We start from the raw sequence: 13,478 nt of genomic DNA, 5'->3' as shown, positions 1-13,478 counted from the left end.
CCTAGGAGCCAAGCTGTTGCTTGGCTATCTTTGTGCCATACGCGACTTCTGTTCGAGTTCCAGCATTAGCGGGAGAGCCTAACGTATATTGCCAGCCCTCTCCCTGCCTAGAACTCTTGTGACTGGCCCTAAGGCACATTAGGTGTTTATTCCATATCCTTGATGATGAAGAAACTGTGATCTTGTTCTGGGGAATGTCCCTTTTCCCATTAAAGTGTATGATCATATTTTCAAGCAATCGCGTTTACATTCAGCCTGGAAACTTTCTGCCCAATTCTCAAGTTCTACTGCCAGCAGCTTGGATATTACAGAATGCTGATTTAGCTCATAGGATGCATTGAACCACATTGCCATGGTAACCAGCAGACAGACCTGAGAGAAGCAAGGCTGCAGAGAAACTGTAGCCATCACCAAACAAGAAATCAAAGGGAAGTGTCTCAGGAGAGATTTCTAATTATCATACATTTGTCCTTGCAGCCAAACCAGGATGCAGTGGAAATGGTGCCTTTGGCACTAGCATCTTAGGTCACAAAATCAGGTAAACTCTCCTGGGCTCCTTTGGGAATTCCACAGAGTCTCCTGCTGCCTTAGGTGTATTGAAATAGATTCTTAGATTGACCTTTCCCTTACAGTTATCACCAAGTCCTTGGCAGTGATAACTAAAGTGCTGTACAGCTTAAGGTATTTTATGGACAGCGAGGCAATTTTTAAAAGTCTCACATCTGTGAGCCGGATATAATAGCTAATAGCATCTGAGATGATTCTGACATCTTAACAAGGTTGCCTCTGTTTATTCCTTATTTTATTCTTTTTTGCATTCTCTTTAATATAAGCAAGCTTAGTTCAATGATCTTTAATGCAAGTGGAGTACTGATATGTTTATATGCAAATATATGCAAATCATATAGTAAGATAGGGCTTCTAGAGTAAGAACTGGTAACATCCATGTTTACTTATGAAGAAAGTGCTCAGGGTTACAAAGCTATCACTAAAGATTTACTAATAATTTGCTGGGGAAATAGTTGTTGAAATCCTTTTTCTGCTTTTAAATGTGCTGAGATCAAGGCTGTCTGATTCTTGAGACATGGAGAATGTGATAAATGAAGACACAACATCACATGAATAAAATTCGAATTGCCTGTGCTAAGAGAGTGGCTTTGAACTTCTCATTGCAGTCGGACCGAGCTGCAAAGGCATCTGCGTTAGTAGAGGTCTTTAACGTATCTCTTTTGCATTAATTCATATTTCTGAATGGCATATGCTGGAGGCTGGCCTGAATCACCTTTGTTTTATTAAAGGTGCATTTAAGGTCAACTACCACTAACTGCATTGTTAAATATTGATTTAGCCATTTGAATTAATGTAATTTTCAGTCCTTTTTCTACTTAATATACACCAGAACTCCCGTGACCCAGTCAGACAGAAGATCAATACATGGGCACTCAGCTTGTATTGAAGCTGGGGTTGACTGCTTGCTTGTTTTCCTGTGAAAACCAAAGTGTTCAAGATAATGGGCTATTGGCTTATCTACTTACCTTCTGCAAAACTTCTGAATGCTTTCATCTCTTGCAGGATGTTTTTGACCTATTTAGTGATCAGTGTTTCTCAGAGTTCTGAGTGATTAGGTTTCCTTTGCTGAGGAACAAATGGTATCAAGAAAGCAAAAACCCAAACCTGAAACATTAAAATAGCCAGGTCGGCGCTACATGGATTCACATTTCAGGATTTGAAACAAGCCTTAGGGTTACTTTACTCAGCACTTTCATCTTACTGGTGATGAAACAGTTTAAATGACTTTTCAAACTGCTAAAGTCAGAACTAGAATCCTGGACTTCTAAAGATTCTCTTTTCATTGATACTGTAGTATGTATCATTTATTTTTCTGCAAACTGAGGCAAAGTAAAGGAATTTTGTGACCATATTCATTAAAAATATTATATTGGGCTTAGAGGAGGTTGGTATTAAAAATGAAATAGTTTATTTTACTAGACACTAAATGGAGACTCCATCCCTATGAGCTGCCATGAGAATATTGCCTCCTTGGTAAACTTTCAGCTTAGCTCTGTAATCTCTAGATGATACCACCTGGCTTCACTACTCTGGTTTATTGAGGTCAATTAATCTGCATTTGGTATATGTTCTTTTCCTGCGTACCCTCCAGTTAAGCCTGGAAGTGCCAGGGGGCTGCCTTTGCCACTGTGTACAAAAAGTGTGTCTAAGAATTCAGCAATCATTTGAGGAAACAGTCAAGAGTCAGAGACCAAGCCCTGGCAATGTGAAGTGTCTGGATTTAGACATGCCTAAAGTGATACCCCTGAAAATTTAGATTATGTAAGTGAATAAATACCCTTATTTGCTCAAAAAAATTTTTTTTTTTTTGGAGATGGAGTCTCGCTCTGTTGACCAGGCTGGAGTGCAGTGAGGCGACCTCGGTTCACTGCAAGCTCCGCCTCCCAGATTCACGCCATTCTCCTGCCTCAGCCTCCCGAGTAGCTGGGACTACAGGCGCCCGCCATTGCGCCCAGCTAATTTTTTTGTATTTTTAGTAGAGACGGGTTTCACCATGTTAGCCAGGATGGTCTCGATCTGTTGACCTCATGATCCGCCTGCCTCGGCCTCCCAAAGTGCTGGGATTACAGGTGTGAGCCACTGCGCCCGGCCTTTTTTTTTTTTTTTTTTTTTTTTTTTTTAAATAAAACCAAGAGTCTCAACTTCCTGATGAATACATAAGCTGAGTTGGGGTATTTGAGAAATACTCGGATCTTGATGATGTAGTATCAAGCTTCAAAGTCATGGGGTAGTTTCACAAAGATTTCTTACAGCATTTCCAAATGTATTACAACAGGCCAGGTAATAGGTCTCAGGTAAACATCTGTATCCAAGATCCCTCTTTTCGATCTGTATCTAGACAAACAGATGTACAGTACGACCATTGTAAATTGCCATTTTATGTTCAAAGTCATTACATAATGTCAGTGCTTCCAGGGTTTAATAGTATCTTAATGATGATAGGGTATAGTCTTCATTGTAAAAGCTAAAGTTAACTAAGTTGGTTTTTTTGGTCAAAACTTTCACTTTAGAAAAAGTTTTCTGTTCCAAAACCAAAATTGATTATTAAGAAAGGAAGGCACAGAGATTGAAATTATAGACTTTAGCACTGGAAGAATAACCTTGGAGATGGTTCAAGATTCTCAGTTTACAGGTAACACTGAGGCTCTGAGGGTTTAGATGACTTGGCCTCAGCTGTACAGCTCCTTTAGTGGTGGAACTGACACTAATACCCCCATCTCCAACTGGAGCACTTTACTCTGTTCTGACATTCACAGCCTGATGGACTTGCTTGTCTCCTATTTTTTGGTAGCATGCTGGGAGGTACTTTCTATCACTGGGTTGCCTGGGGTCAAAAATTTCTAATGTTTAGGTGATACAGGACAGTAGCACAATTTACTGACAGCCGTGGAAGTAATTTAGTTTATGTCCACATTTTCTAAGTGCAAGCAAAGGTGTTGTAGCACTCCAGTCCCTGTAGAGCTTATGAATGTAATTAGAAAATAGAAGTTTAAACCAGGCAAAAAGAATTAAATTAACTGGAACAAACACAATAAACAGAGTCAAATCTTTTTTCTCAGCACCTGGTTACAAAATGAGGCCCAGGGATCAATGACGAGAACCACCCAGCTTTTAGGTAGTATCTCTACCTGCAAAAGATGGTAGTGGGGGCAGATTTGTTCATTCCGTTTCTTTGGACAGTTTTTATTCACATCACATAGACCTCCTCACAAACACTCTGCAGTTATGTGCAATTAAGTGAACTTATTGACGTAAAGGAGACTTGATATATTAAAAAATATTAGATATTAGTGATTTTTGCCTCTATGTATTGGATGTAGTGTTCATGGAGAAAAAGTCTATAAGAACTATAACGTCAAAATTATAAAATGTCTGGATGTGAAGTTCATAAAGCTGAAACTACTTTTTTCTTAAACAAAGGCAGATGCTTTGTGTAGATGGATATCTCTTTTTCTGTGTTGTAGGCATTTGCTTTCATTTTTGAAACTCTTTTAAGTGCTACATGAGGCACCTGGCCCTAGAGTGAAAAGAGATTAAAAACACCTTGGGGAATCTTAATTCCCTCTAAATCACTTTTTTCTCCCTTAAAAAAAGAAGTTAGTCTTGAATGAAATATGGAACCTTATCCACCTTGCGAATAATCTACTCTCTTCTCCTCTTGCCCCAGTGTTCCAGAGCTTGCTGACAGATAGGGGGTGATTAAAAATTCTCATCGTGCCCATGTGCCTTGTGCCCTGTCCTTTGTCATTCTGCAGTTGGGTATCAAAGCTGTAGCATCTATGTTCTTTGAAGACTAAGCAGGTTGGACATGCAATTTAGATGAAAAACAATTACTCTGTGTTAGCTTGCTTTTGGCAAGAGTGTATTAAGGCTCATCTCACTGATGGGAAACAAAAGCTGCACTTCATCTTCATGAATTTCAAATGAGGGAGAGAGAGAGGAGGAAACAGTGAGTTTTCTGGCAGGAGCTTTTCTGCATAACCTTTCTCTGATGAGTGGGTTCCTTTCTTGATAGAATACCCTCAGTATTGGCTTAGATAATAATGTGTTTCTCTCCCATGCACAGATGGTGCAAATGATCATGTGGTTCTACTGGTGGGGAGCCTTTGAAACACAAAAAGAGGGCTAAGCAGATGAAGTACATTCTGTGGCATTTTTTTGAACTTATGAAGGGAAGAGAATTAATAGCCATATTGTACTGGTATCTTTTGTTATAAATGTGTTTGGTTTTGAGAAAACAAGCAAACAAAAGGCAAATCTGCATATTTGTGAATCATCTATGCCTTAGGTGAAATTGAACCTTAAGAAACAGCACTTTATCTCCATGAGTTCAGTTCAGATAGGTACATTAGATCACCAACTTGTGGATAACATGTCACACATTTTTTGTGATGTCAGAATGAGTTCTTAGCCTTGACTGTTGAAGACAGGGCATCCTGAGCCAAATGGGACAGTTGCTGAGTGAGGACACCAAACCTATTCTTAGGAGGCACATATTGCCAACAATATTATCCAGATTAAAAACACAAAAGAAACATCAAAGGCAGTACTGAAAGGGAATAAAGGTCACCCCAGGCCAGCAGGTATCACATGTGTCTGCAGGAATGAGTGTTAGGGGAATAAGGCCACATTTATGGATATGAGACCTGTGCAGTCGCTTGGGGCCCTGTGCTCAGAAGGCCTCATGCTTGGTTTGAGATATGGTTTGGCTCTGTGTGCCCACCCAAATGTCACCTCAAATTGTAATCCCCATAATCCCCCCATATTGAGGAAAGTGACTTGGGGGGAGACTGGATCATGGGGGCAGTTTCTCTTATGCTGTTATCATGATAGTGAGTATGTTCTCACTAGATCTGATGGTTTTGTAAGTGTTGGACAGTTCCTCCTCCACATATTCTTTCTCTCACCTGCCACCATGTAAGATGTGCCTGCTTCCCCTTCCCCCATGATGGTAAGTTTTCTGAGGCCTCCCCAGCCATGCGGAACTGTGAGTCAATTAAACCTCTTTTCTTTATAAATTACCCAGTCTCAGGAAGTTCTTTATAGCAATGCGAAAATGAACTAATATACTGAACTTGATGCTCTGTTCTAGCTGTCTTGAAATTCTTACTAACTTTTGAACATGGAATCCTACATCTTCATTTTGTATTGGTCCCCACATATTTTATAGCTGATCTGAAGGAGGAGAGAGAGATGATGGGGGATGAAGGGTATGGGAATGTATGCTATGGCTGCCTGCTGTCAAAGTTCTCCAGGTATGACATTAGAGAACAACTTTCCTACTATAATCAGTAGAGTCAATTGCTCCTTGAGGGCAGGCAGAGTGAATGGTATCTTCTGGAGACAGCTTTGAAAGAAAGATAGCTTTTCCCCTGTGAGCTATGTGTCTCTTCATGTATCCACCTCTGCATGTCATATTCTTAGAGTCAAAACCTGTACTGTACCTGAGGTTAATACTACGTGAGTCACTTCAGAAATAAGACGTGTTTTGTTGACTCGTGGCTAACATGTAGAAAATCTATATTTTTTTTCCTAGAAAGCAAGGCCTAGATTTCAGTTCAGGCTATGAACAGATTTTTATTTCTGTATGATATTTGTGGTTTTAAGTTAAATTGGATTTTTCCCTTATCGTCTGTGGTTAAATTCTAATCCCTAAACTAGTTAACGTTGGAGATCTGGTAAAATTCTACTAAATTCTTCAACCTTAAATTGTCCTATAATGAAAAAGTGGCTCTAGACTTGATATAGATATATTATAGGACATTTATGAGAAGCAATAGAGCATAGAGAAAAGGCTTTTATTGAGAGAGAATTGGATCCAAGTTCTGGCTCTGCCACTTAAGAGCTCCATGCTGTTAGAAGAGTCATTTCATTGCATTAAGATAGTTTCCTCAATAGTAAAATCAGGATAAGAATATTACTTTTCATGGGTTATGTCAGTATTAAAAGAAATAGCAAATAAAGTGATTATAATAGTTCATGGATGCAGTGCAGGTGTTTTTAGAAGTATATAAATTTAGACTGCGCATGGTGGTGTGCACCTATAAACCCAGCTCTTTGGGAGGCTGAGGGGGGAGAATTGCCCAAGCCCAGGCATTTGAGGCTGCAGTGAGCTATGATTGTGCCACTCTTCTCTGATCCAGCCTGGGTGACAAAGTGAGACCCTGTCTCTAAAAAACAACAACAACAAAACAATATGAATTTAGTTATTTGTAGTTACCTGGCTATTATTCACTCTTCTTAATGTTAACCCTGTTGTATGGACTAACCTCACTATTCAAAGTCCATGTTCAAATGAGATTTCATCCTAAATGCATTTAGAAAAGAAATGAAAACAATCAGGAAAGTATAAACTAACTTAGTTTTTAAGCATACTGATTCATAAAATGTTTATAACTTTTCTATATAAAGTATGTGACTTTTTACCCAATGGGCTTAGAATTAGATCTATATGGGGTGTACATAAAAATTCTTTCAACTCTGAATCTGAATGTTTCCCTTTGTCTTTTACAGCCTCCCAAATGTCCACATAGATAGTATCAACCCTCAATGCAAATTATAAGAATGTTATTTTAAAATGTAATAAAAAGTGACCAAGCTGATCTAAACCCCACAACAGCATGAATAGTTTCCATTTATCTAGCATTTAGTTCTCTCCTAAATGGTAAGTATATCAGTTGTAAGTCCACCGCCATGTGTCTCCCTTGGAGAAGGCCCTATTTCATGGTTAACATCATAGCTGTGAAATTGAAACCTCTGGTTTCCATCCTATGAGGGAGGCATTCTGTGTTGGGGGTCGGGGTGGGGTTTAAAAACATAGGATGTTTATAAATTCCTGATGAAACTTTAAAATGTAAATACAATATATGAAAGAAACTGTAAACATCTCTTGCAAACCTATTTTGCAGAGTTTTTAACACTATACAATTCAAAAATCTAGACTAGCACAACTGCCATCTTTGGTGATGCATTGTTCATTCTGATTTTCCAAGCCATTGAGAACATTCTGCACTTGGTGCTGAGTGATTTCATGAACCGCCATCTGTGAATACAATCCTAAATTTATTCAGTGTGTGGTTTTGATGAGGAGGCAGGTTTATGTAGGACCTGTTTTTTTTTTTTTAAAGTCTGGGTTTTGAGAATGCAGCCAAGTAATTCATCCTGGTCTACTCATATTTTCTTAAAAGCATATCATGGATGAACCATTAACCCTTTGAAATAAAATCACCCAGGAAGAAAGCATGATAAAAAAATAATGAAATTGTTATAATTTAGAGAAAAACTTCATAACATCTCAAAGTAACACCACATAAACTATATATATATTTTACAAAAAGGATCAGTTACACTTTCCTGAGAGTAGATATTGAGTAAAATCAACATTAATATTAAAAACTTTCTGTTAAAATTTCAAATTGTTTGCTTTTATAAAATCACCTTATATATACATGCATATACCCTCATCTCTAAACTTACACACATTTCACATTGCTGCATAGATCTAGTAGATGTATTGTCTGCCTTCCAAGGGGCATGCATTTTAAAATGAATAAATCACTTAAATAAGTCAAAGGGTTGGTACACTGTGTTAACAGAGGAAACGTCTATCACTTCTAGAAAATATCTAGGCTCTCTTTCAGAGACCTCCTTTTCCTGTAAATTCCTGGTTAAACTAAGAGAAGAAAATCCAAAGTCAATGAAATTTTTACTAGAATAGTTCTAATTTTAATATGGTATTTGGTTGTAGTGGTAAGGGGGAGCAGTTTAAGAGAACACTGCTTTCCTTTCCATAATTCTTTGAAGTTATTTATTTCTTTACCTAACTTTTTTACACCAGGAATTTTTGATTAGCTATAATATACTTTCATCATACCATTTTATGGCTTTTAAAAATGAAGTTATAATAAGCAATATTGAGTGACTTGCATTAGGGCGGCCACTGTGGATGGACCCTTTTGGGGGGAATATGATTCAGAATAAAAAAGGTCAGCATCACAGTCAAAAAAATGTAGGTTTGGGGCCTGCTGACTTTCTTCAGCATCATGTAGCTCTAGAGCAATTGTATATATGCAATTCTTTGTCAGACTTCATGACTAAAACACCAAAAGCAATGGCAACAAAAGCCAAGATTGACAAATGGAATCTAAACTAAAGAGCTTCTGCATAGCAAAAGAAACTGTCATCAGAGTGAACAGGCAGCCTACAGAATGGGAGAAAATTTTTGCAATGTATCCATCCGACAAATGGCTAACATCCAGAAGCTACAAAGAACTTAAACAATTTACAAGAAAACCCCATCAAAAGGTGGGCAAAGGATATGAACAGGCACTTTTCCAAAGAAGACATTTATGCGGCCAAGAAGCATATGAAAAACTCATCATCACTGGTCATTAGAGAAATTCAAATCAAAACCACAGTGAGATACCATCTCTAGCCAGTTAGAATGGCGATCATTAAAAAGTCAGGAAACAACAGATGGAGAGGATGTGGAGAAATGGCAATGCTTTTACACTGTTGGTGGGAGTGTAAATTAGTTCAACCATTGTGGAAGACAGTGTGGTGATTCCTCAAGGATCTAGAACCAGAAATACCATTTGACTCAGCAATTCCATTACTTGGGTATATATCCAAAGGAATATAAATCATTCTATAGACACGTGCACACATATGTTTATTGCAGCAGTATTCACAATAGCAAAGACTTGGAACCAACCCAAATGCCCATCAATGATAGACTGTGGCACATATACATCATGGAATACTATGCAGCCATCAAAAAAGGATGAGTTCATGTCCTTTGCAGGGACATGGTTGAAGCTGGAGACCATCTTTCTCAGCAAACTAACACAGGAACAGAAAACCAAATGCTGCATGTTCTCGCTCATAATTGGGAATTGAACAATGAGAATACATGGACACAGGGAGGGGAACGTCACACAAAATGGGGCCTGTTGCGGGGTGTGGGGCTATGGGAGGGATTACATTAGGAGAAATACCTAATGTAGATGACGGTTTGATGGGTGCAGCAAACCACCATGGCATGTGTATACCTATGTAACAAACCTGCATGTGTCTGCACATGTCTCCCAGAACTTAAAGTATACAAAAAAATTTCTTTGTCTTAGTTTCTTAATCTGAAAAGGTGGTTGTTTAGATTGGAAGTGATGTGCAAAGTGCCCAGTACAGTAGATAGAATGACATAGTCGATGGCTAAGAACACTAATTACAGACAGGTATGTGCTGAACCCTCCAGACTTCCTATTCTGCACACAGTGTGCATAAAGCCAGAGTACTCAAAAACTTATGAAGTGCCCTTGAACTCCTTTCTACAGACTGGGCTTTGAAAATCTACAGTAATATATATCCTTATGCTACAGAATAGAGTTGTGCTCAACAATAGCCTTTTGACCTTTCTCTGGTTTTGCTTATAACAGAAAATAATGGATTTTTTTTTTTAGGTCTTGGAATACAGCATCACGCTAAAATGAAGTAGTTATCTTTACCAACAAATATGAATATTGTCTTTTTTAGAATAATATTTTCCACTTATATTCCTTACATTATAAATACATAAAATCTAGTCATGTTTTATTGCTTGAAATCAAGACTTTGTTTAGCTTAAATGACTGAGCAGAACTTCCAATGCTGCCGTTCTCAAATGCTGTGTTTTTTTTTGGCGGTGAATTCAGAATTTCTCTGTACTTAAAAATTAAAACACATGTGGCATTTTTTCCTTAAAAGCAGTTCAGAGATCTATCTCTATTTTAGATTATCCCAAATTTCTACTTAAGAAGGTTGAATTTTAATAATCAGCAATCAGATCTTTCTATGCATCAGGCTGTTGGCTGTAATTAAACAAAATGCCTGGAGTTTTCCAGTTGGATGGATATGACAATGAATCAGTGATCAAAAATTGTTGTCGAATGAAACAATACCAATAGGGGCCATATGCGTTTGCTCAGAACTCATATGGTTCTGGCATGTATCTACTTGTCTATAAATCTTGAGCTTCAAAGAGGCTGAAAATTCTTTTTGTAATGATTTTTCCTGGTTGATTTTGTTTAATAAAACTAATGTACAGTTTTTGAGAATGAACACATAAAAGGGCATTGGGAACATGTGGCTTTTGTCTAATTTCCAGGACAACAGGCTAATACCTTTGAAAACAAAATCAATTCTGAAAATGATGCAGAACATATGCTAGAATAATCTTAGAGTCTGCATTCGTCTTGAACATGAAATCTTAGAACCTTTGAGAGTATTCACTGGAAATCCAGAAATCCTTTCTGGTTCTGACACATTTCTTCTTCTTTCAATAAAAACCAGACCTGGGCTGATGCCAGCATTAAGCCCTGGGGCAGCTTGAATGAAGCTGACACCAGGTGAAATTCCATGATCTATCATACCAGCTACACAGGGAACTTAAATACTTCACCCCCAACATTTTGACACAACGCAATTATTTTGTTTTTGACAGATGGCATTTGTTTGTTTGAAAAGGTTTTTGCTAAAAGTACCATCTTCAGATAAATGTACTCACATTTGTATTTTAGATGTATTTCACAGCTGCACTTTTATAAATAGGTCGAAAAATAGCCAGATACTGATTTATGTTTGACAGCTCATTTTAGTGGTATTCAGAATTTCCGCAAGGATACTTTGGCTTGTTCCCTTGAGTCTTCACAGCTCATGAAAACTCCAAACGGTATTAAAGGCAAAAAAAAAAAATCTTTAATATGATATGTTCAAACCTCAGTGGATTATCTTGCTCCAGATTTTCCAAACTAGCTTCAGTTTGGAACCATTTCCATCAATTCTTTGAACAATTATTGCAGTTGGCTGAACGTGTTCAGTGAATAATAAAAGGCTTACTCAGTGTTAATTTAGACAAGAAAATGGGCCAGGTATAGTGGCTTATGCCTGTAATCCTAGCACTTTGGGAGGCCAAAGTGGGAGAATCCCTTGAGCCCAGGGGTTTGAGTCCAGCCTGGGCAACGTAGGAGGGAGACTCTGTCTCTAAAAAATAAAAAAGCCAGGCATGGTGACACCACACCTGTAGTCCCAGCTTACTTGGGAGGCTGAGATGGGAGAATTACTTGAGCCGGGGAGGTTGAGGCTGCAGTGAGCTGTGATTGCACCATTGCACTCCAGCCTGAGTGACCAAGCAAGTCTGTCTCAAACAAACAAACAAAAATTGCCCAGGTCAAAGTTCTGTATCTGTGGATAAGTGTGCTTTGTATGTATTGGTTTTTCCTGTTGGTAAAAAACATGGATTCTGGAGGCTGACTGCCTGTCTTCCAAATGGGCTCTCAAGAGAACATTGCATTTGTTTCCAAACCTCTTGCTTCAGTTTCCTCATCTGTACAATTTGGATACTAATAGTACCCACTTCTGTCCTTGCGATAGTTTGCTGAGAATGATGGTTTCCAGCTTCATCCATGTCCCTCAAAGGACATGAATTCATCCTTTTTTATGGCTGCATAGTATTCCATGGCGTATATGTGCCACATTTTCTTAATCCAGTCTATCATTAATGGACATTTGGGTTGGTTCCAAGTCTTTGCTATTGTGGGAATTGAACAATGAGAACACTTGGACACAGGATGGGGAACATCACATACCGGGGCCTGTTGTGGGGTGGGGGGAGGGGGGAGGGATAGCATTAGGAGATATACCTAATGTAAATGATGAGTTAATGGGTGCAGCACACCAACATGACACGTGTATACATATGTAACAAATCTGCACGTTGTGCACATGTACCCTAGAACTTAAGTTAATATACACAGAAAATTTAGAAATGCTTGGCTTATGGGGGATCTGCAATTATATATATGTGTATATGTATACATATATGTATATGTATGTGTATATGTATACATATATGTATATGTATGTATATATACCTAGATGTATATGTATTATATAAACTAGTACAAATAACAACTGATAATAATCTTTCGTCTTATTCCTGTTTCCATCATTGACTATGTGAAAGTTGTACTACTAAATGTAGTACAACTACATTTAGTGTATCACACATACAATTGAGTAGCTTATGAAATACTGAACTAGACTCTATCAATGATATAAAAAAAAAATGTAGCTATTTTGAAAAAAAATTATCATAATTTCTCTCCTTCGATCCTCAAATATTTTCAAGGTCCAGAGAGGATTTAAGTTGCTGGAATAATCCACCCAATCTTCCAGAGGTGATTATATAATTGATGGTATGTGGATATCACTGATCACAAAACACAATAAAGGACATAAGGCAACATCTTTGTTCTTTCTCAATGTGGGGAAAATGTTTTTGTTCTACTTGGTAAACGGCTTCTGCAGTGTTTCTTGGAGACCTCAATAAATGATTATTTTCCAGCATTCCATCACATGTCAAATGTTTTACTCCCATTCCCCTGAGGTTCTCGTCTATCAGCACTTGTCTTGCAGCTCAGTACAGACGCGGCATGGGTAAAGTGCACAGTGAAGATTGGTACAGGAAAGGCTGAAGCCCTTTCTTCATGAAGATGAAAACTCTTCTGGACTTACCCCCACCCCTCCAGATCTTAAGACTAACTCTTGTTTGAAGATGCGTGTTTTGCTTTACTTCCCTCTGTGAGTGCTCAGCACAGCGCAGTATCTACTTTCCTGGTTTTACATTTTTCATTTTAAAGATCCAATTACCTCAAGTCCTTTTCCTGAATATTGCAGTGGGCCTGCTGACCTAATACTTCTCTCATCTCTAATTTCAATCATTATCTTTACTTGAAGTTGTATCACACATACACATACCTGAATATATGAGGACAGAGACAATTCCCCCCGCAGGAAGAAATGGCTCATATCATTTGAGAGCTGAGTCTCAAGGGCATCATCAATGTTATTTCCTCATGTTCAGTGCCATTTTC

The 13,478-nt window shown here is 38.2% G+C and overlaps 1 long non-coding RNA gene across 1 annotated transcript; it reads left to right on the top strand.

Moving 5' to 3' along the window:
• The first annotated feature begins 352 nt into the window (after positions 1 to 352).
• LOC105739417 lies at positions 353 to 13,044 on the top strand. Its single transcript, XR_001115329.2, has 3 exons — positions 353 to 538; positions 5,663 to 5,825; positions 12,734 to 13,044. It is a non-coding gene; the product is annotated as an uncharacterized LOC105739417 (long non-coding RNA).
• Positions 13,045 to 13,478: the final 434 nt, after the last annotated feature.

The sequence above is a fragment of the Nomascus leucogenys genome, chromosome 2, assembly GCF_006542625.1.
Source record: "Nomascus leucogenys isolate Asia chromosome 2, Asia_NLE_v1, whole genome shotgun sequence".
Classification (NCBI taxonomy): Eukaryota; Metazoa; Chordata; class Mammalia; order Primates; family Hylobatidae; genus Nomascus; species Nomascus leucogenys.
Note: the sequence above shows the minus strand (reverse complement) of the source record. Positions and strands in the feature narration are given on the sequence as shown.